The 21,302-nt window shown below is 46.4% G+C and overlaps 1 long non-coding RNA gene across 1 annotated transcript; it reads right to left on the bottom strand.

The window, feature by feature from the left end:
• Positions 1-11,372: 11,372 nt before the first annotated feature.
• Positions 11,373-13,178, bottom strand: LOC114593368 (uncharacterized). The gene is made up of 2 exons (XR_003705659.2): positions 12,313-13,178; positions 11,373-11,573 (listed from the first exon to the last, which is right to left on the bottom strand). It is a non-coding gene; the product is annotated as an uncharacterized LOC114593368 (long non-coding RNA).
• Between the last annotated feature and the right edge of the window lie 8,124 nt (positions 13,179-21,302).

Raw genomic sequence — 21,302 nt, 5'->3', positions numbered from 1 at the left:
AAGGGGTGTGTGTGTGTGCATAGCCTCTTAAAATTTTGGAAAATCTTACTGGAAGCTTCCGTGCGGATGAAGTGTTCCAAACTTTTGCAGCGGTCATCTTTCCTACGGTCCCTCCACCCTGTAGTAAGTTATGAAAACGAAAGTATCAACAGTATTCAAAGCGTTTACACTGCCTCTTCCTTGATCCTAGAACATTCATTGGGAGTAATTGAACTGCATTTTTTAAAAAAATCAAACGCCCAGGCTTATAACCCGTTCGCTTTTACCAGTCATTGACTGTCCTGCCTTACTCTTTTTTCAAATTCAGTGTAAAAGACTTAATGCTCGGGTTTTAAGGAAAAATTAATTCGCTATCACCCCAACTGCAGCTTAACTGGAATGTTGATGCATCTGTAGCGGGGCGCATCCATTCTTAATGACGCACATTTCTTTTATTGAATGAAGCAGATTGACCCGATGACAAGCAGATTTAATTTCAGTGTAATTTTCTTCTTAGGAAGGGAGGTATGCAGCCTAACACGGAAACTCTAAAACCGATTTACGCTCGAGTCCTGTGTCCACTTAACTTGGCAAGTATTTAGTACAGCTCTCTGCCGGGGGCGGTGGAGGGGGAGCTTAGAGGGAGTGACTTGGTGAATAAGTTTAAACAGGAAACACACTTTATTGGGAAATAACCTTCTGTGTTTAGGACCGGGATGCCTGTTATAGTTAGAAAAAGTATCTTTTGGTTATATCTTAATATTGCAGATTTGCCTCCCCACCCCTCTACCTCCCTGTCTATCTACCCCATCGTAGATAGAAGAATCCCACCGAAGTCAAAACACATAGTCTTCAGAATAGGGGTTCTATCCAGGCACACTTTGCTTATAATCGGCGGGCCGTTTATTAAGATGGAGAGATATGAGCATGTATTTCCTCTCCCTCGTTTTATTCTTCGGCGTCTGTTAATTTCACCTCTTCGCTCCAAATAGAAAATGTAGTGAAGGCGATAGAGAGAGGAAAGGAGATCGGCAGCCGTGTTCGGCTTCACGCGTGCGTCAGAGGCAGTTTCAATGAACAAGAGGTGCCTGAGGCTCAAAGTTCTGGGTGCCTTTTGGGGTCGCATTTTGCCCGAGATCTGCAGCTCGCATTAGTTCGTCCCATCTCAGCCAGGCCAGCCCTCAGCCCCGCAAACGCTCCGCAAATTATCTCGCTAGTCCCAATTTCCTCGGTCTCCTACAAGGAGGGTCAACTTTCCCTCATCCTGACTAGTGCAGACGGAGGCAGATCCATAGTGCTCAGTCTTCAAAACCGTAAGAGCCTGCCTCGAAGCCGCATTCTCTGGATTGCCAAGGCCTTAGCCGCGCGCACAGTTGGTCGCAATTGCCGGTGGAAGGAAAAGTATTCTGCGTATGCTCCATGGAACTCTTGTCAAATAACTGTAGGATCGAAAGCAGGTGAAGACCGGCGAGGAGCTCTCGTACATTCACAGGACCACCACTTCTGAAGCCATTGAGCTATTACCCCTTTCTTTTTCCAGCCCGGACCGTGGAAACCCAACGACCCCTCTCAGAAGCGCCGGGGCATCCCCTGTGCCGTGACCCTACACAGCAGGAGCGGCAACACAGCAAGTTCCACCCTGCGGGTCTCTCCGAAGCGCTTTCTCAGCGAGACAACAGCGTGAGGCCTCCGGCGCGCACACGCCTCCAGAACTCTGGGTCAAGTTGGGAGGAGGAGAGATCAGCTCGGAGCTGGTGCCTCGCGGGAAAGTGGCCACTTGGGAACTCCGGAGTTCTGCTGGAAGTGGAACTGAAAGGAATCATCAGGATCCGCGGCTGGGAAGCCCGGGCTTCGCGCGGAGGAGCTTGAATGGGGCGTGGATGGAACGTTGCTCAGAAGAGGAAAAGAAGTGGAACGTTCGTTCATTCATTCATTGACTGATTTCACCAACAGCTTGAGATTTTCTTTCTCGCGGTTCTTCTCATCTTCTTTCTCAGGGCATAAACTCCGCTAGACCTGTGAAAGAGTTTTAGATCTTGTTGGGAAAACTCGACTTCTTTTTGAAGAGCTCAGTAACACCGGAAGGCTACAATAAAAACAAAAACAGGGGAGGGTTTTTTCCCCTGACTGCAGCCGAAACAGAGGACTAAATCGGTGGCTCGCTCGGTTTAAAACCTACTGTTTGTTGTTCTCTGCACTCCATAGAGCCAGACCAACTTCAGGCTGGTAATTATCTCGCTGACTTAACGGGATTTCTTCCGGCATGACTGCTGCCTGCGCCTCCAACGGTGTGCGGTCAGTACCTTGACCCTGAACGCAAATTCCCTCCAAAGGTCATGTCGATTTCAGAGCGATATACCTTATCTAAATAATGGATTTCAGATCTGGGTGCAGGAAGTGCGCGCAGACGAAGCTGAAGTACGCAATCCGCTTCCCGTTGATCCGTGGAGCGGGTGGGGGAATTTCCAAAACAAAAACATCTCGCTGTGTCTCTAATAAATCTAGATTGCAATCCTCACTGCAGCGCAAACACGGGATTCGGTGAGCTTTACTTCCAAGTAAGTGTGCATAGGACGGCAGCCTAACAGTCCAGAACTATACAGTGTTACTCAGGTGTCAGGCCTCTGAAATTCCTCTGGGCTTGCCCTCGAGTAAGTAGGTATAGGACTGCAGTCGAAGGCTTTCACGTTGTCCTGAGAGGACTTAGCAGCCAAATAAACATGCGTAAACTGGGCTGGAATTTGAATGTAGACCAAGTCAAAAAAAAGAAAAGGGATTTAAAAAGGGAGAGAGAGAGAGAGAGAGAGAGAGGAAGAGAGGAAAAGATTGGACATTTATCCCAAATGCGTTTCTATATGCGACGTTATAACAACTGGCTGGTTCCTATTCTGCAAGCTCAGTACCCGCTTCCACCATATATTATGACAGATGTTCCCTGACACAGCATTAATGGAAAGATGTGACCAAGGCACGTTTCCATGGGCACTTTTGAATAAAGATGTTTAAATAGGTCATGAGGCACGTCTCATGAAAATCCAGGGGACTATTTTTATTATTATTATTTGTGAAACATTTCTGTCTTGCCTTTCCCAAACTGGAGACGGCTTACCGAAAACAACAGCCGGCCACTAAAAATGAGTTTAAATACAATCAATAAATTCAAGAAGAAGGAACAAAGAGCCTTCGTGTTCCTCCGAGTGCACTTTGATTTTGAGTAAATCGGGCTGCTAAGCCAAAAATGAAGGGTGGGCCCTATATTACATTACATTAATGAGTTGAATGGGGCATGTGTTAATATACAGGACTTCAGCCTAAGCTAGGAATCAGGAAGTCCCCGCTTGCAATCTGGCCTCTGCGATGAGTTTGCTACGAGGTGGCCTTAGCTAGGCCTGCCAAGCAACTCTGCTTTAGCCCCAGCAGTCTATCTGCCGTCTGGGGATAATAACACCCACCTTGCAGGGTTGTTTGTAAGGATTTGGAAAATGGGAATGTGAGCGAATTGCTTTGAGCAGTTGAATCCATGATAGAAATGCTGTTTTTGTTATTATTGTTGCTTTTATTTATTCATTTGTTATTTTTTAAATAGCAGAGCTCCTAGTTGAAGCAGGATGCCCTCTGAGCGAAAGGACATGTCTTTTAGGAACTGTTGTTAAAACTGTAGTTAATGGTCCAGGAAGGAATCTCTCTCTCTCTCTCTCTCTCTCTCTCTCTCTCTCTCTCTCTCTCTCTCTCTCTCTCACACACACACACACCCCTTGTAGATTACTTGGATCGAGCCGAACCTTGTTCGAATCTGAAAATCTCAGCAGCTGGAAAACGGGAACCCGAGTAGATCGGGTTGGGGGTTGGGTTGAAAACAGCAGCTGCTGGCCTCTGCCGGAAGGAGACGCCAGGACCTGTTCTGAGGACTGCTCTAAGGATCTCTCTCCTCCAGCACCTTGGGAAAAATCTGAGTCCGCAAAACGAGGCCAGGGGAAGAAAAGTTTTGGACATAGCTTTACACTTAAGCTTGACAGAGCTCTCCCCCCCCCCCGCCCCTTTGGTGAAGTTCAGAACTTTGGTGTAAGCCTAAGAGTCAATAAAGTCATCTTAGCATAGACTGGCTGGGAGCAGAAACGAATTGGTGACTGAGATGCACGCCGCTGGTTTTGGAGGGGCCTGCAGAAAATGTCCATAAGGGAGGAAATCTGCATGGATAGATGATGGAAAGATCGTTCCTTAGGGGCTTTCTTCTGGTTCTGGGCTTTCAACAGAAGCAAGTCTAAAATCCTCATATTTCTGTTGCAACTGAAGTTGTTGACAGGGAGCTAGATCCCGGAGCAAGATTCTAGATGACTTAGGCTCCAAGTTGTAAACTAGGGAGGGAGTGCATTGAACTCATTGGGCCTCATGTTACTTTTGAGTAAACACCCTTAGGACCATTCTGTTAAGCTGCAACCAAAGATCCATTAAGTTGGAGCGAGAAGTGAAAAGGCCTCACTTCCCTCCAATTGCAGCTAACAGTAGGTCTCCAGTGGTGTGTTTTTGAGGGTCGGCAGGGACACTTCCCAGCACCCCGAATGCAGCACAGCTATATTTACTAGAGTTCACTTGACTTCCATTGGTACACTCGCCATCCTCTGTCAGTCTGGGTTTCGCTTTGGAAGCAGGGCTTCGATTTCCAGCTATCACTCTTACCGTGCGTGTCCTGGGGCAGATTCAGCGCTGCATTGCTTACACTAGACCAGGTGTGAACGGGGAGCCAGTGGAGGGCAGCTTTCCCCTTATTAAGTAGTCTCGATAAGAAAAGTATGGTCTCGTGTGGAACAGAAGTTGGTCCCAGAACTGCTCCGGTGAAAGACTTTCAGTGCAGGAAATACAGGAAAAGTTTGGCACGCCTTAAAAGCCCAATTGAAACCAAGGGGATTTGAAACGCGCTAGAGACCCTTTGAATCCAGTTGGATATAAGTGGCACGCAGCTTTCCCCTACGTCTACTTTAAGGTATGATGGTATCCGCCTTTCTGCCGCCCAGGCGGCCTACATGAAGTATCCAAGCTGTGTTCCATATACAGAACTTAGGCCGGCTGCTCGGCTTCCATCACGTACCTTCCGACCACGCCCAGCAGCCCTTCCTCCGACATCATAGAAGCGAAGAGTTGGGAAGGGACCCCAAGAGTCATCTAGTCCAACCCCCTGCAATTCAGAGATCTCAACTAAAGCATCCATGACAGATGGCCTGCAGCCTTAACTGGAGACAAACCCTATTGACATCAATCACCGTTACCTCCAAAGAAAAAGGCATAGGATCATGCCTGAATACGTCTGTGTATTTCTTGGCAGAACTGAGGTTATGAACAATGGGAGCATAAGGAACTGCCTTATACAGAGTCAGGCTGTTGGTCCATCTAGCTCAGTGTTGTCTTCACGGACTGGCAGAGGCTGCCCAGGGGTTCAGACAGGGTCTCTCTCAGCCCTACCTAGAGACGCCAGGGAGCCCTTCCGTATGCAGAGCAGACGCTCTGCCAGTGACCTACGATCCTTCCTGGTTGGGATTCTAGGTTGCATTTAAACATCCCTTGCAAACTTTATGCGGTTGTTTTAGAAAAGGAAAATTAAGATTTTTGCACGCCCCTCCACCCCCGGTCGCCGCCAAAAAAAGAGGGGGAAATCATGTATCGCAGAAGCCAGAACCATCAAGTTCTTTGAGTCGTTGCATCGATCTGCTTTCCTCTTTAACAAAATATATTATTCACATCTCTGAAACGCGCTTTGAAGTTCTGTGCATCCGCTACCTGCTTGGAGATGGATATACAATTACATTCTCTTATCTCCTACCTTTTGTGCTGATTGCTCAAGAGCCGGTCCGGGAGTCAGGCCGGAACCTGGATTCTAATCCTTGCTCAATTACGGAGGTCCTTGGAACGATTATGATCTGTGAGCCTAGCCTGCCTCACGGGGTTGTTGTGAGGATAACCCAAAGGGAGGACAAGTATGCAAATATTGATCCTGGTCCTCGGTGGAAAGACGGGACAGGAATACGAGAGGCAAGGATGTAGAGGCTGTACGAAAACCTATATAATTCATTAGAATGCAGAGTCCTTGTAGCTCTCAAGAGGTACAAAAAAGGAGCGATTCTACTAAATACCAACGGGGGGGGGGGGAGGTGCAACTATAATTTTAGTAACAGCCCAGACACAATATTACTTAGTCAAGAGTAATGCTGCTTGTTGCTAATGGTGAGACTGCAAGCACCACAAACAGTGTCATTGCCACTCACCGTAGTTGCACGATTTTTAATTACAGTCAGTCAGTCAACAAGCACTGTTGTTGAACTAATATCACGGGTGCAGATTACTGTCCGTAGTGCAACCGGCACCTGTGATCAGCATTGCTCGACCCTAACTTAGCTGTTCCCTTGGAAAGAGGCTCCGTTGAGTTGCAGTGGGGCTTTCAAGCGAGTCTACACTAGGCTAATGCTGGGATCCTAGGCGCGCTTGACAATGAATAGGGATTTATCCTCAAGCGAAAAGAATGCAGTTTGGGGGATCGGAGAGGGACAATAACCAAGGCGAGTTTGTCGACTCCCCGCACCTATTAAACAAATTAAGGGCGGGGAAGTTTTAAAAAGATTCCCCCTAAAGGTCATCATGCACGCAGACAGACCCCCCCCCCCACTTCCATGGCATTTTAAAATAGAAAAAGTACGACCCCATTTTTCAAAAGCTGTTTCTCTGGGAAGGTATTGTGTAGGAGGAGCGCTGGAAATGGATGCTCCAGGTGATAAAGAATAGGCTGTAGCTCACCCTCACCTCCCCACAGGAAGAGGACAGCCTCTGGGGGCTGATCCCAGAGCCATCCTTTAACCTCCCGCCCCATTCTTGTCGTGCCACTCCAGCGATGGATCGCCCTGATGCGGGGCGACCAAGCCGCTTGCACCAGCGCCAGTCTCTTTGAAAGCCAATGGGATTGTTCCCGAGAAGGCGGCCAGCTGGGGAATGTGGTTGACCATCTCCCCATGTATCTCCAGCACTTGGGTGGGCAAGTCTTGCCAGTGTGATTTTCCCCACCCCCACCCCCCTGCCGGATCTGCCCCTCCCTCAAACGCAAAGCCTTGGATCAGTGTTTGGGTCCTGAGTTCAAGTGAGGAGTCAGACGCTCTGTGTGTGTGTGTGTGTGTGTGTGTGTGTGTGTGTGTGTGTGTGGTTGAGGACCAGCGACTTAGTGCCTCATTCTGTGCGCCTTTGTATTTTAATTTAGGAGACTTTCAAAGCCTCCTTTGCCTCGCGGTGGGCCCTGTTTCTCCAGGGAGGGATGCTGGGAGGGCGGGGCTGGAGCTGAGGTGGGGGGAGATTTCAGATAATGTAGCGGCTAACTCGATTATGCTAACAAACTTGGCTTGAAAGCAAATACTGTGCTAGGCAGGGATGCTATGGAGGTGGGGGGGGGCTGCAAATGTAATCAGATTCTTCAGGCAAGGAGGGCTGCAATCTGTGGCACGATGAGACGAGTCCCTCCAGCCTTCGGAGTGCATTTATTCAGATGTTGTGTTTTTTGCTTTTGTTTTTTTAAAAACGCTTCCTTTCTCCTTCTACCTTTCCCGTCCTCCTTGGATCCCTTTGGCGTGTCACCGACGTGTTTAGGGACCCGATCTCGATTCTGGGAGTTGTAGGTCGCCATTGCAACTTCTACATCCAGCTAGGCATATGGAGTGGGATTGTGCTCTTACGCATGCTTGAGCTGCTCCCCAAGCGCCCTAACGCGGGAATAAAGCCTCGCTGGGCTCAGGAGGGTTTACTTCCGAGTAAACCTGCGTGCGCTTTTGCTGCAGAAAATCCCAGAGATGTCAAGGGTGTCAGTGTTGTCTGGCTCCTCAACCCATGGAGTCTCAGGTGGGCTTTTTGGGGTTGCAGCCCGAGGGACGGTGACTATATGGTATGATAGGAGTGCATTTAAGTTGAAAGAAAGGCTAAGATCCTGTTCCTTTCCAGCAAGCGCTAAGCAACGCAATAGAACTTCCTTCCGAGTTTTTTCTTAATGGCTAGAATCAGGTCCTCCACTTGTACGGTTTCGTTGTCTCCTTCCGAAAACGAGTATCCACGTGCGAGATTTCGAACGGCCTGATCCACACGATCCAGTTAAACCGAAGCGCTTCGACTCCTTTCATTTATGTATCTCAAGCCTAAATAGTTTTTCTCTGCTCGCCACACGATTTTAGGGGCGGAATCCAATAGCGAAGTCACTCCCGAAGGGGCATGAGAAGTAGTCTGTCCGTTAGTTTCTAGAGAACCACCAGCACAGACCATCAGATTTAGGGCTGCGATCCTACACGAATCGCCTTTGGGTGCAATCCTATACAAGCATTCCTGGGAACGAGCCTCGCTGAGCGCAATGGGAGCTTACGTCCGAGTAAACATTCGTGGGGTTATGGTGTTTGACTTGGCGATCACTTTGCAACGAAATCCGAGAAACGCCCTACAGAACAGAGGATAAATGCCGGATAAATTCGGGCACATTTCACCTCCGTGGGTTTTAGTGGGAAAACCGAGCAGGCGCTTAAAAGTGACTTTCTTTGCAGAGGTGCTGGAACCCCTTCAGTAACAGTAGAAACCCTTATGTAGTAGGTACAACCACGAGTGATCGTTAGAGGTGCAATCTTAACCCCACTTAGGACTTACTTCTGAGTAGACATGGCTAGGCTTGCGCTGTTAGAACCTTTCTGTTTGTGTTTTACGACTGTATATTTATTAATTTTATAAGGCTATCCGTCATTTGATTGGTGGTGCTATACCGTTCGGTCAAGAACTTTGGTCAAATCCAAGACAATCCTAAGTCTTATCTGATTTGATGCTTCAAGGCGGCAGCTCTAGGCACAATTCATCTGAGAGCGAGCTCTAATTATTATTTTATTATTATTCATGGGCGTAGCTAAGGGGGGCAGGGAGGGGCAGCTGCTCCCCAATCAATAAAGATCAATAAAATACATAACTGAGGTTCTGCCCCCCTAACAAAAGGTTTGTCCCCCCAGCAAAAATCCTGGCTACGCCCATGTTATTATTTATTAAAATTGTATACCGCCCTATACCCGCAAATCTCAGGGAGGTTCACAGTGGGGCTAACTTCCGAGTAAACATGCTTGGGGGAGGAAGATCTTTAAATAAAAAAATAATCAGTGGGGGCAAAGACGTCTGTCCCCACCAGAGTTGATGGTGTACAGACGTTAACCCTAATTTGAGTTCATTAGGATCAATAGCTTCTTTACTCAGAAGTCAGCCCCACCGTGTTCACTTACAGGTAAGAGCGCTTGGAACTGTAGCCACCCACCCGGGATACGTGCAAGTACATCTACTTGGCGGTAAATTAAATCGGGGCGGAGGTTCTTAAGCACTCAGTGGAACCGTGGGATCCCGACTGTTTAGGATTCGCGCGTAGTTTGGTCTCCAAGCGTTCCCGTCTGAAATGGATTGGCGATAGGGCTATAGTTTTTAGGATGAAGTGGGTGAGGGGATCGGGATCTCCAGCAGAGGGTCCTTCAGCGGGAGACAGGCGGCTGGCGGGGGGAGCTCCAGGGAAGGGACTGCGCGAGGAGAAAGCGCGGCTCCCTCTCCTGAAACGAGACTCCCGTGCGTCGGGCGCTGTGGGTTCTCTATTATTTGCCGAGGCAGAGTCAACCTCCCCTGCCTCCCGCTCTCCCTCCCTTTCTCCGCCAGCAACCCGATAGCCTCCAGGTTAATGGGGCCACCCTTGATTGCCTTTGTAGTGTCCCCTTGAAAACCTAGATGGAAACATGGGAACGCCAGGGGGGTCCTGGTTATATTAGAGGAGTTCTCTTGCAGGAGAGGTGCAGCGCAGCGAGTTAATTGGGAAAGAAACGGGGGGGGGGCGGCGGCGCGGGGGGGGGATGAGCAGCAATATCCGTCTGGTTTCATTGATTAAACAAATCCTGCCTTATTTGTGATTGGAGAAATAACGTTTCCATGAGACGAGTCACTTGACAAGTTATGTAACCCAAAAGCAGACAAAATAATTTGTCTCTGATGTGGGCAGCAGAATAGGGTTTTTTGGGGGGGGCGTTATACCCTATTTTAGTCAATAGCTTTCTAATATATAATTTTAACGCTGCCCCTTCCCAGTAAGCGTCAGTAGTGTACACACACACACACACACACACACACACACAAAATAATGGTTTACTTGTCATACTGGGCATTGGATTGCAATTTAATAATCCGCTCCTATCTTAAATTAACCACAATTTGTCCTATTCATTTCAAATTAGCATGCTTTTCGCTACTTACTTGGGAGTAAGCCTAGTCCCATGGTACTCCATGGGGTTTGCTCCCGAGTGTACGTGGAGGTTTCTCAGCCAGCTGTAAATCTCACTGAAATACTCTGAGTTTTAAAGTGTGCTTAACTTTGGCTGGATCGTGTCCTATCCGTGTGTATTAGTATGTGCATATATATTTTTAGCTTGAATAAAGTGGGGTGGGGAGATCCTCTTAATATTCTTGTCTTCATTAAGGTGATAGTTCTTTTTTAAAGTCAGGAAAACAGTCACAGAATTGTAGGGCTGAAAAGGACCCCCTAGGGGTGGGATCACCTAGTCCAGTTAAATCGAATTAATTGTATCAAGCGATTCTTCCCATTTCGTAGAGAAATGTTGGGCTTTGTATTAAATAGTCGCTGACATTCCTGCTTTGGGGTGTGTGTATTGGAATCCAGATCATTTCGATGTAATTAGCGCTACAGTTCTATACACCCTTTGCTTGGGCACTATGAATGAATTTGAGTAAAGGGGGCAGGATGAGGTCGCGCGTGCAACAGGATGCGAGGCATCTTCACCTTTGCCTACCTGATTCAGAATCGACCAGGTAGCACGAACCATTTGAACTGAAAGAGACTGAAGAGGGAGGAAGAGAGAGCCGTGGGACTGCAGGTCTCTAAAGCTGGGTATCTTCGGTTTTAAATACCTAATTAAACTGGCGCCTCGGCAGAATTAAAGAATACATTCGGAATAAATGAATGCGGGCCTTGACGTGAGGTGGTCTCGGCAGAAGAATCCCTTTCCCCCCACCACTAGGGCTACTTCAGAGCAAGCAGGAGGGGACTCATAGCCAAAAGAGGAGCTTGATAAAATTCTGCCCCTCTCAGACTGATTCACTACCCAGCGATGTAAACGTTTTAAACCGGTTTTCTCCTCCCCCTCCCCTCCCCTGCCATACCGCATTTGGAAAGTGGTGAATCATCGCCGGCAGAAAAGTGTTCGGAATCCGATCCTATGCATATCCGAAGCTGATGATCCTTATGTTGGCGTTTGGAGTTAAAGCACATCAGTAGAAGTTGAATTTACAGTAATGCTGAATGCCTGTTGGAGCAGCGTACTTTACCCTGGATATAATGACGCAGAGACTCTGGATTTAGGCAAGTAAGAAAGCTACGTTTATTAGAGGAAATACAACTTGATGGGGAAGATCTTAGCGCATCTCCACCTTAGTTAAATAGAACTGAGACTTGCTTGCTTCTGCATCTCAGCATGCATCCTCTCCCGAGTTAAGGACGAAGAAGAAAAAAGAAGCAGGAAATGAGGTCAGCGACCCTAAGAGTATCATTCTAGCACCTGAGGGAAGGCCAATACAGGTTAGGTTAAAAAAAGGACAGTCTAGGAAACTTGGAGGTTCCTCTCTCTATCCACTCTTCCCATGAAGGCTCATCTCCCTCTAATGCAAGCTGAGTTTCATCCCAACACTTACAACACTTTACTCCCAAATCAGTGACATAAGGAGTTCAGATTAGGGTTGCAATCCGGTTGAATTAAAATAAATGGGAGTTAATCTTGGAGCAGGATTGCATCTATATTTGGAAGGAAGTCGGTCCACTGACACCCATGGTATATGCAATAAAAGCTTTTTGTTTGTTTAAGGATAGAGGCTCTGGTCCATTATAAACTGAAAGAAACAAGTTTACTCTGAAAGGGGCATTTTGGTTGGGAAACATTTGTAGTTTAAAGCGCAACCCTCTATTCATTTACTCTCCTTGATTTGAATGCTATTTACTTCTCAGCAAGCAGGGAAGCGCTGTAAGGGTGCTTAGGGATCTAGCCTGTGAAAGTATCCTAAAATCTAAGCTACAGTACTATCTTTTAACCAGCTCGCTCTCACTCACTCTCACTCTCACACACATCCCTACCTGAAACACTAAGCCTGCAATTCTATATACACTTATATACGGGAGTAAAGGATCCCATTGAAACTAGCAAACGTGGATAGGATCCCAAGCAGCCACGGTACTGCTCTGATTACTGATCTCGATCAACCACAGCAAAAGCAGCCCTCACACCCGCGCGCCTCCAGACATACCCACAAATTACTTTGCTTAAACTCTTAAGAAACAGTTTGCAAGTTCGGAGCTTGAACATTTCCCCCTTCCAGAAAGTTTCTCTCTGTGTCCACCCCACACTCCGGTTCTCTGCATTCTCAAAACCCTAGACAAGACAACAAGTACAAACAACAACAAGGGAGTAAAGAGAAACAGATGGTTGGAATAAGGAGCGAGAGCCGTTTGCCTTGGGGGATTGGCAGTAACCAGCCGAGCTCAGGCAGGGCACGAAATCCAAAATTGGGCGGGTGGGGGAAGAGAGAGAGATGGGGTGGGCTTTTTTGTGGGGGGACGGACTGGGCTAAGTTTCCCCCTACAGGCTTGATCTCCGCCGCCGCGATCAATTTGAAAATACTTGTTGTGACCGTCGCCTTTTTCCTGGATCAGAGATGCAGGCCAAGCCGGTGGCAGCCAGAGCGCAGAGCGCAGAGTCCCATTCCATCCTCCTCGTCCTCATCTTCTTCCTCCTCGTCTTGATGAATAGCGATCAGGTTTCCCCGAATGGCTGCCCGCTATTTTCACAGCCTCCCACCACCACTAACCCGAGAGCCTGTTCCCCCGACCTCAGTTAATGCCACTGATTATTCCAAGATGGCGAGGGAGGCAGGAGGCGCGCTGGCTGGGCCCGCTGATTCAGAGCAGTTGCCTTATTACCAGCGACATCCTCCCCGGCTCAGGCAGGCGAACCCGGGCGGGCGCGCGGGGGGAGGAAGAGGATAATCTTACAGCAGCACGACCCGGAGAAGGGGCAGCTTGAGTGACAGCTGGGAAAAGGCCGTCTTGCCGGGAGCTCCCCAACCCAGATCGAAGGCTTGAGGGACTGCGAGCCACGCTTACTTGGGAGTAAGGCTCATGTCAAACGGGTTCAGAGGAGATGTGCATAAATCTCTGGATTGCAATGGGAAACAGGCGCATGTGCTCCGTGGCGATTGATAATCTTGGGTTTAATGAGTAGTAACAGTAAGCAACCCTATTGTGGTTGTTGTGGTTGTTTTGTACCCCGCCCATCTGACTGGGTTGCCCCAGCCACTCTGGGCTGTTCACAGCATATATGAAAACATAAAGGTAAAGGGACCCCTGACCATTAGGTCCAGTCGCGGCTGACTCTGGGGTTGCGGCACTCATCTCGCTCTACTGGCTGAGGGAGCCGGCGTACAGCTTCTGGGTCATGTGGCCAGCATGACAAAGCCGCTTCTGGCGAACCAGAGCAGCGCACGGAAACGCCGTTTACCTTCCCACCGGAGTGGTACCTATTGATCTACTTGCACTTTGAGGTGCTTTTGAACTGCTAGGTTGGAAGGAGCAGAGACCGAGCAATGGGAGCTCACCCCGTCGCGGGGATTCGAACCCCTGACCACCTGATCGGCAAGCCCTAGGCTCTGTGGTTTAACCCACAGCGCCACCACGTCCTTATATGAAAACATATATACTATGTTTTCATGAAAACACAGTAAAGCATTAAACTTTAAAAAGCTTCCCTTAACAAGGCTGCCTTCAGATGTTTCCTGAATGTTATATAATTACTCCTCTCCTTAACATCTGATGGGAGGGCATTCCACAGGGTGGGCACCGAGGAGACCCTCTGCCTGGTTATTAATTTTTATTATTTCTTACCAGCTCATCACTGCAGGCTCCCATAACAAGTTACACACACACACACACACACACACACACACACAGAGAGAGAGAGAGAGAGAGAGAGAGAGAGAGAGAGGGAGAGAGAGAGAAGCAGAATATAAATACAAGTAAATACAATTAAAGGGGTGTAACTGGAGTGTTCTTGATCAGGAATGGCATTCTTCAGGAGCCATCCTGGAAAACAACAACGCCTCTGTCTGTCTATTGAGATTCCAGAGGCAGCTTGCATAAAGTATAGCATTAGGAATGCTTTTACCTCCTCCTCAGGGGAAGCAGATTTGTATTCCCAAAACCTAGTTCCCATGAGGCCATCAGGACTGTGTCCATCACTTGACATCTTTTCTTGTTCTCCTCACTCCTGGCAGATAGGTGGTCTCTTATGGAGTTCAGTGGTCCTTACTCTCTTTCCTCCAGAACTGTAGGTATTTTCATTGCCCCAAGGGCAGAGAGACAGCAGCTAACTGCAGTAGTAACTATGTTTCAGTGGATGTTCCCTTGCTGGGTTGTGAGTTCCTCTTTAAGGACTTTGGACCTGCTCTTTCAGAGGGCAATTCTATTCAAGGTCATTGTCACTGCCATTAACAACGCTTAGTATTTATAGTATTCAACACACATACACATTTTTACCCTGCCCATCCTCCCAAAGGAGTCCAGGGCAGCATTATCTTAACAATCCTCACAGGATTGTATGTAACATAGGACAGTATTATTATCCTCAAACTATGGGCCGGGCAACTGAGGCTCAAAGAGCAAGACTAGTATAAGGCCACCTAAGTGAACAGTAGGTGACATTTGAATTGCAGATCTTGTAGCTCATGGTTCGTACTCTCAGCCACTACAGCTGTTCTTTTGCCATTAATCCCACATTAGCAAGATGGCATCACAGCACAAATGGCATGAGAAATGTTCAAGGCACACTTTTCTTTTCTTTTTGCCACTTGCATGAAAACAGTCTCAGCTAAAATTTCAGGTGCTTAGAAGCCTCCAAGATCAAGATAGATGGCAGGCCCCCATGGTGTAGGTCTATCCCACAGTCCTAGAAGAAGCATTAAGTGATCCATATGAAGATTATTATATGGATGAAGAGGATACATTGTTTTGATATTATCCCTCCTCACTCACGCTAGTGAGTAAACAGAAGAGCACATTCCCTTTGCAACTTACCGGAAGTTTGGCTTGTCCAGTCTGGGTTGTTCCTGGTAAGTTTCCCCTTTATTTCCCTCTTAAAGAAGACTGTGTTGTGTTATTATTATTTTAAGAGTAAGAATAAAGTTTTTCTCACATTCAGTTCACAGCAGTAATCTGAAGGCAGGCTTCATCTTGTGGTTATAGTGAAAAGAAGTTTGAGCTACATCTCAGACTTTCTGCTTGTGGGGTTGATCCTATGTGAAGGTTGAGTAATGCGCTGGCTAGGAGAGGAAGAGTCCAGGAGGAACAGGAAGAGTCCAAGAGAGAGATGGTTGTGTGGCAAGCCCTTTTATCTGGACAGCTAGGGTCACGCCCATCTACCTGGTCACACACAGTGGGAGGAAGCTCCAGAGAAGGTATGACAGGAAGTCCTCCCTGTCTGGAGCCACATTCCCCTGTATGTCCATTCTAGGCAACAGGAAAATGCTGTACTTGACTGCTCTAGTAATAATACATCCCACATTATGTTAGAAGGAAGAAAGTTTCCTTTCATTGTTTGGAGGCTGATGGTTTGTGCTTGCTTCAACTCAGAAGCTCACAATTGCAATTTGACAGGACTGCACCAAATAGAGACATCATGTTCATACAAAAGGAATGTTCAGATGACAGAAAACCCTGAGGACAGGGATAAATCAAAGGTGTGGTGTCTGAAACCAAAGCCATCATTCATATTCAAAGGTTATTTGTTATAGTCCTGTAGAATTGTAATGATTTCTAATAACAAGTGCTAATCACCTTATAATGATGAATCAAAATATATCCTGGATTCATTGGATTCATTTTATTTTTCTTAAAGTACTGACACCAACTTTCTAGTCAAAGATAACTGAAAGTCCAAACAGTGCCAGGAACTTTTGTACACAAATCTGTTTAATGCACTCAGTTTTGTTTTATGTTGCCATTCTCTTGCCAGCCTTTTAGGATGTACACAGTATAGAAAAGTTGGGCACAATCCTGCAAAAAATGACATACTTCTGAGGCCCATTGACTGCAGTGGGAGATTATCGACATGGGCTTAACTGTCCCATTCAACTCAGTGGGACTTTAATATTTCATAACTTTGTCTAGATGGTGCCCATTGATGACCAAAAATAAACAGTGGGCATTTCCCCCTCACAAATGTGATTGTCATGATTTGTGAACTGCCAGGTGATATATTTTTTCCTTGTGAATAGACAACATTTATTTCTTCAATGGGGCTTTTAAAAAGGTTGACCCTTGCTTCACTCCTCCCTGCTCCCTGTTAAATCTCCACACTTTCTCCATGTAACTGATATTCCTGAGTTGCAATGAGCTGCCTTTGGAAAAATGTGGAATTTGCAAGCAAGCTGCAGATAAATAGTACTGCACTCATTCTGTGTAACGGTGGAGGTGTTTGAGGTGGGACGAGAGGAAAGGAGGTCATACTTGGTAATCTCCTTATAAATAGACTGTTTATCCCACGCTTGTTCCATTTACTTCAGAGTAGTCTTCAGAGTAGTCTTAAGGTGCTCACTGGAAGGACAGATCGTGAAGCTGAGGCTCCAGTACTTTGGCCACCTCATGAGAAGAGAAGACTCCGTGGAGAAGACACTGATGCTGGGAAAGATGGAGGGCACAAGGAGAAGGGGGTGACAGAGGATGAGATGGTTGGATAGTGTTTTCGAGGTTACCAGCATGAGTTTGACCAAACTGCGGGAGGTAGTGGAGGACAGAGGTGCCTGGCGTGCTCTGGTCCATGGGGTCACGAAGAGTCGGACACGACTAAACGACTAAACAACAACAACAAAGTCTTAAGGAAGGGAGGTTAAATGCCAAATAGACAAATCCTGCCAAGAATATGCATTGTAATGGTAAGAAAGCTACACAGTAGGGCAGTTGCTGTAGTGGCTGCTGCCCATTGGGACTGGTAGGGTGGAAGCCAGGGAATTCAACAGTAGGTGGCACATGGTGATATTGCATGGTGATAGAGAGCCAGTGTGGTGTAGTGGATAAGAGCGATAGACTCGTAATCTGGGGAACCAGGTTCGCGTCTCCGCTCCTCCACATGCAGCTGCTGGGTGACCTTGGGCCAGTCACACTTCTTTGAAGTCTCTCAGCCCCACTCACCTCACAGAGTGTTTGTTGTGGGGGAGGAAGGGAAAGGAGAATGTTAGCCACTTTGAGACTCCCGAGGGTAGTGATAAAGCGGGATATCAAATCCAAACTCTTCTTCTTCTTCTGCTCCTGTTGTGACCCATCTTGGATCAGGTCGTGATCCACTAACAGGGAGGCCCCACACCAGTTGAAGACCAGTGCCTAGGGCAGGGTTTCCCAGACTTGAGTCTCCAGCTGTTTTTGGACGACAACTTCCATCATCCCTAGCTAGCAGGACCAATGGTCAGGGATGATGGGAGTTGTAGTCCAAAACCAGCTGGTGACCCAAATTTGGGAAACACTAGTCTAGGTCAAACCCAATGTGACATGGCTCAACCCCTCCAACACCCCCTCTTTCTTCCTGCTCTTCCTTTTGATCCCTGACTTTATATCCGCTGACATCCAAAGCTCCTTGGCCAGCTAACTTTCCCCCCCTTCAAACAGATTTTTTAAAATTAAAACTTTAAAGCAGCTTTAATTGCATCAAACTGCCCTTCAAGTATAGACAACTCCAGTTAATGCATGCATTAAAATTAAAACAAAAATCTCTCAGAATTTCAAAAAAGATCAGCTTTTTTAAATAAAAAAAACATTTTTATTAAATATTTTTTTAGTTTACAAAAATATGTGCGTTGTCTCTTTTTTCAAGTTGCGTTTTCCACAGATCAGTTTCTTCAAACAGATTTTAAAGAAGATTAAAGCCTTTTGGGAAATGATCTATAATGAAATTAAGAAAGTCCTTAAAAGGACCTTTCCTAAGAAACCTGAGGCTTTTCTCTTGGGCATGGTAGGCCAATTGGTGTTAAAGAAGGATAGGACGTTTTTTATGTATGCTACTACAGCAGCAAGGATTCTTTTAGCAAAGTATTGGAAGACACAAGAACTACCCACGCTGGAAGAATGGCAGACGAAGGTGATTGACTACATGGGACTGGCGGAGATGACTGGCAGAATCCGTGACCAGGGGAAAGAGACAGTGGAAGAAGACTGGAAGAAATTTAAAATATATCTTAAAAATTATTGTAAAATTGAGGAGTGTTAAGATGTCAAGGAATTGGGAAATAGAGAATTGCAGCTGTAATCAATAAGTTAAGGAAGAATTTAAAAGAAATTGAATTGAATAATTAGTTAATTGGAGGAGTTGCTGAAGAAATGTAAAACAAGGATGCAGAAAAGGGGAGGTATGGGGAAGTCCGGGAAGTAAGGTGTATGAAAATAAGACTATGAAGTTATATATGTTTATATGTTTGTATGTCTGTGTATTGTGTATTGTCTGTTCTTATTTTTTGTGTTTGGAAAACTAATAAAAATTTATATTAAAAAAAAACAGATTTTGATTCTCTCTGCATTTTGTTTTTCAGCATTTCCCCCTTAGTTCCATACAGGGGAAGGGCTCAGTAATAGAGCATCTGCTTTGCTTGCAGAAGGTTCCAGGTTCAGTCTTCAGCATCTCCCAGGAAGACTGGGAATGTCCCCTGCCTGAAACTCTGGAGACCTATTGCTAGTCTTCTCTTTCTTCCACTGTTGGCTCCTTTCTTCTTAGTACCAGAGACAGCCCAGGGTATTTTGGCACCGAGGTAGAGAATTAAAATGCACAACAATGGCATATACAAATGAAATGATTTCCAATTGGTTGCTTCTTAATAGTGTCCTCAGACCTGCTGCCATAGGCAAGCCACCTTGCTAATGTTGGCTCTAGGATTGTGGAAACCAGCAAGGCAGGCATTCTTAGTCTGGGAAAGGACAGGATGTGGAAATGGAGAGTTTTCTCATACCGCCGCTGAGCTTGCTACTTGCAAAATAAAAATGGCATAGCTGTTCAGGCAAGTGGGTCCTTTGCTAATCTTGGAAACTCGGTGAAAAATCCGACACCACCACCCACTGCATGGGATTCATTACCACCCACAATGGTGGGACCAGCCCTGCTTAGCATACGGTGTCCCTATTCCTTCAGCCACTTTCCCTCTGGACTGTCTTCCTATTCAGCTTTCCCAGAATTCAGCCTGTCACTCAACACTCTGGCAAACACACACACACACACACACAGAGAGAGAGAGAGAGAGAGAGAGAGACCCCAGCCCCTTTTGGATCCAGATCATGTGTGATGATTTTCCAAGGCAGATGGACCTTTCACCTCCCTCACAGAACTTGAATGGTTTGTCAGTATTCCATTGCTAGCAAGTTTCTCCCTGGACACTTCAATTATTTGTCAACATTCCATGCTGGCAGCAGCTCAGCCAATGGCTGGAGAGGAAGTGATTGCTCCTGAGTTGTAGGAATGAAAGATCACAGGAGACGAGAGAGGCGGGTGCAACATGAGGCGTCTGGCCAGGGCGGACCCTGGGAGCCTGTTTTATTGAATATTGCAAGCATTGCCACAGGTGTGCTTGTCGCTGATTGGTTGATACATACATACACAAAGAAACTTGTTGCTGATTGGTTAACATAAGCATAAGGCGGGAATTACATGTGAGAAATGGGGGTTACGTATGATCATTTATTATCGGTGGATTAAAGGCTGGGAATCGGCTGGGAATCGAAGGTAGAACTAGACAGGCATGAAGCCTCCTAATTGAATTGTAACTAGGGATTAATTGGCACAAACAATATAACAATCAAGTTCTATAGATGCGGTCAGCTAGGCATGGAGAGCAGGTACAGTTTGTTTTCCATGAGCTTGGGATGTCTGTTACTAATGATTGATCATAGCATAAGACAATGTAACAATCAAGTTCTGTGGATGTGGTCAGCTAGGCGTGAAGAGCAGGTTCGTACAGTGTGTGCAAAAGCAGGGAAAAACCTACGAGCAAGACTTCTCAGAAAGCAAGAGAAAAGAGGAGCAAGGCTTCCCCAAAATGGGGCAGTTTTGTGCAGAAAGAGACTAACAGTTATGTGCAGAAAGAAGACTTCCCTTTATCTCCCCCTTTCTTTTCTTGTTTGCGAGGCATTCTGGGTAAATAAGGCAAAAATATTTCAGGATTAGTGGTGTGCCAACAAATGCCCAAAATAAATTCGCCAGGGTCGATGGGACAGAAATATTTCAGGATACGTGGTTTGCCAGCGCATGCCCACAATAAGCCCATCCACATCTCACCTTAGGTTTACTGTTGGTGTTGCCATTTCGCAAAGTAGGCGGCGAGAAGTTTATTAGGTGGTTGAGGGGGAGAGAGAAGCCGAGAGAAAAGGCTTATGAGGCCAGGAACGCATTGAAGGAAGCAACATAACAAAATTAAGATGCATATAATGACAAGGGCATATTGAAAGAGATTACGAAGCCAAGTAAGATTAGGTAGCCAAGCAGTAAGCCACTGGGTGAAGGAACCCCAGAGGCCAGAAAATCCGAACGTCTTGTTTAATGTGGTGTGTAAGATTTTGTAAATGATAAATCTGGCTTTGAATGGCTTTAGAATTATCTGTGATGTTAAAACAACACGTCGGCCACTTGTTCACAGCCATAATGATGAAACATGAACAAATAATTGATAGCACGATTTTTGTAAAAGTCCATTATATAGTCCACTCTGTTCTTTATTCAGAAGATGAAGAACTTGAGAAGTAAAATTCAGGGCTTTTGCTGCAGAACAAGCTGAAGAATTAATGTTTCTACTGTTGCGTACAGCCAATCCAGGGACTTCTAGGAGAAAAAACAGCTGAAGAGATATATTCAGACCTACTGAGAAGAGAAACAAAAGCATCACAATTGTTAGTCAATTTTTCAGAGCGGTGATTTCGAGAGCGGGATAAATGATGCTTCTTGGGTAAAATGATGGACAAATGGCTTAAACAGCAAGGTGTGCCATGGCTGATGTATGCTGGAATGTAATTAAATGTATAGCCAGGACACGACCAGAAGGTTTCCAGTTGAGGGGAAGTGCAAGCTTACTCATTAAATTGAATGGTAGCTTGTAATTGTTGCAGTAAGTCTCTTCCCCACAGATTGAGGTGGATTTTCAGCACACAGGGCTGGATGTATGCAATGGTTTCAGAACTATCAGGCAGAGAAACAGGCAGCCACTGTACGCTTTTAGAA

This window comes from Podarcis muralis, chromosome 3 (genome assembly GCF_964188315.1).
Source record: "Podarcis muralis chromosome 3, rPodMur119.hap1.1, whole genome shotgun sequence".
In the NCBI taxonomy this organism is placed as follows: domain Eukaryota; kingdom Metazoa; phylum Chordata; class Lepidosauria; order Squamata; family Lacertidae; genus Podarcis; species Podarcis muralis.
This window is presented reverse-complemented; position numbering and strand designations above follow the sequence as displayed.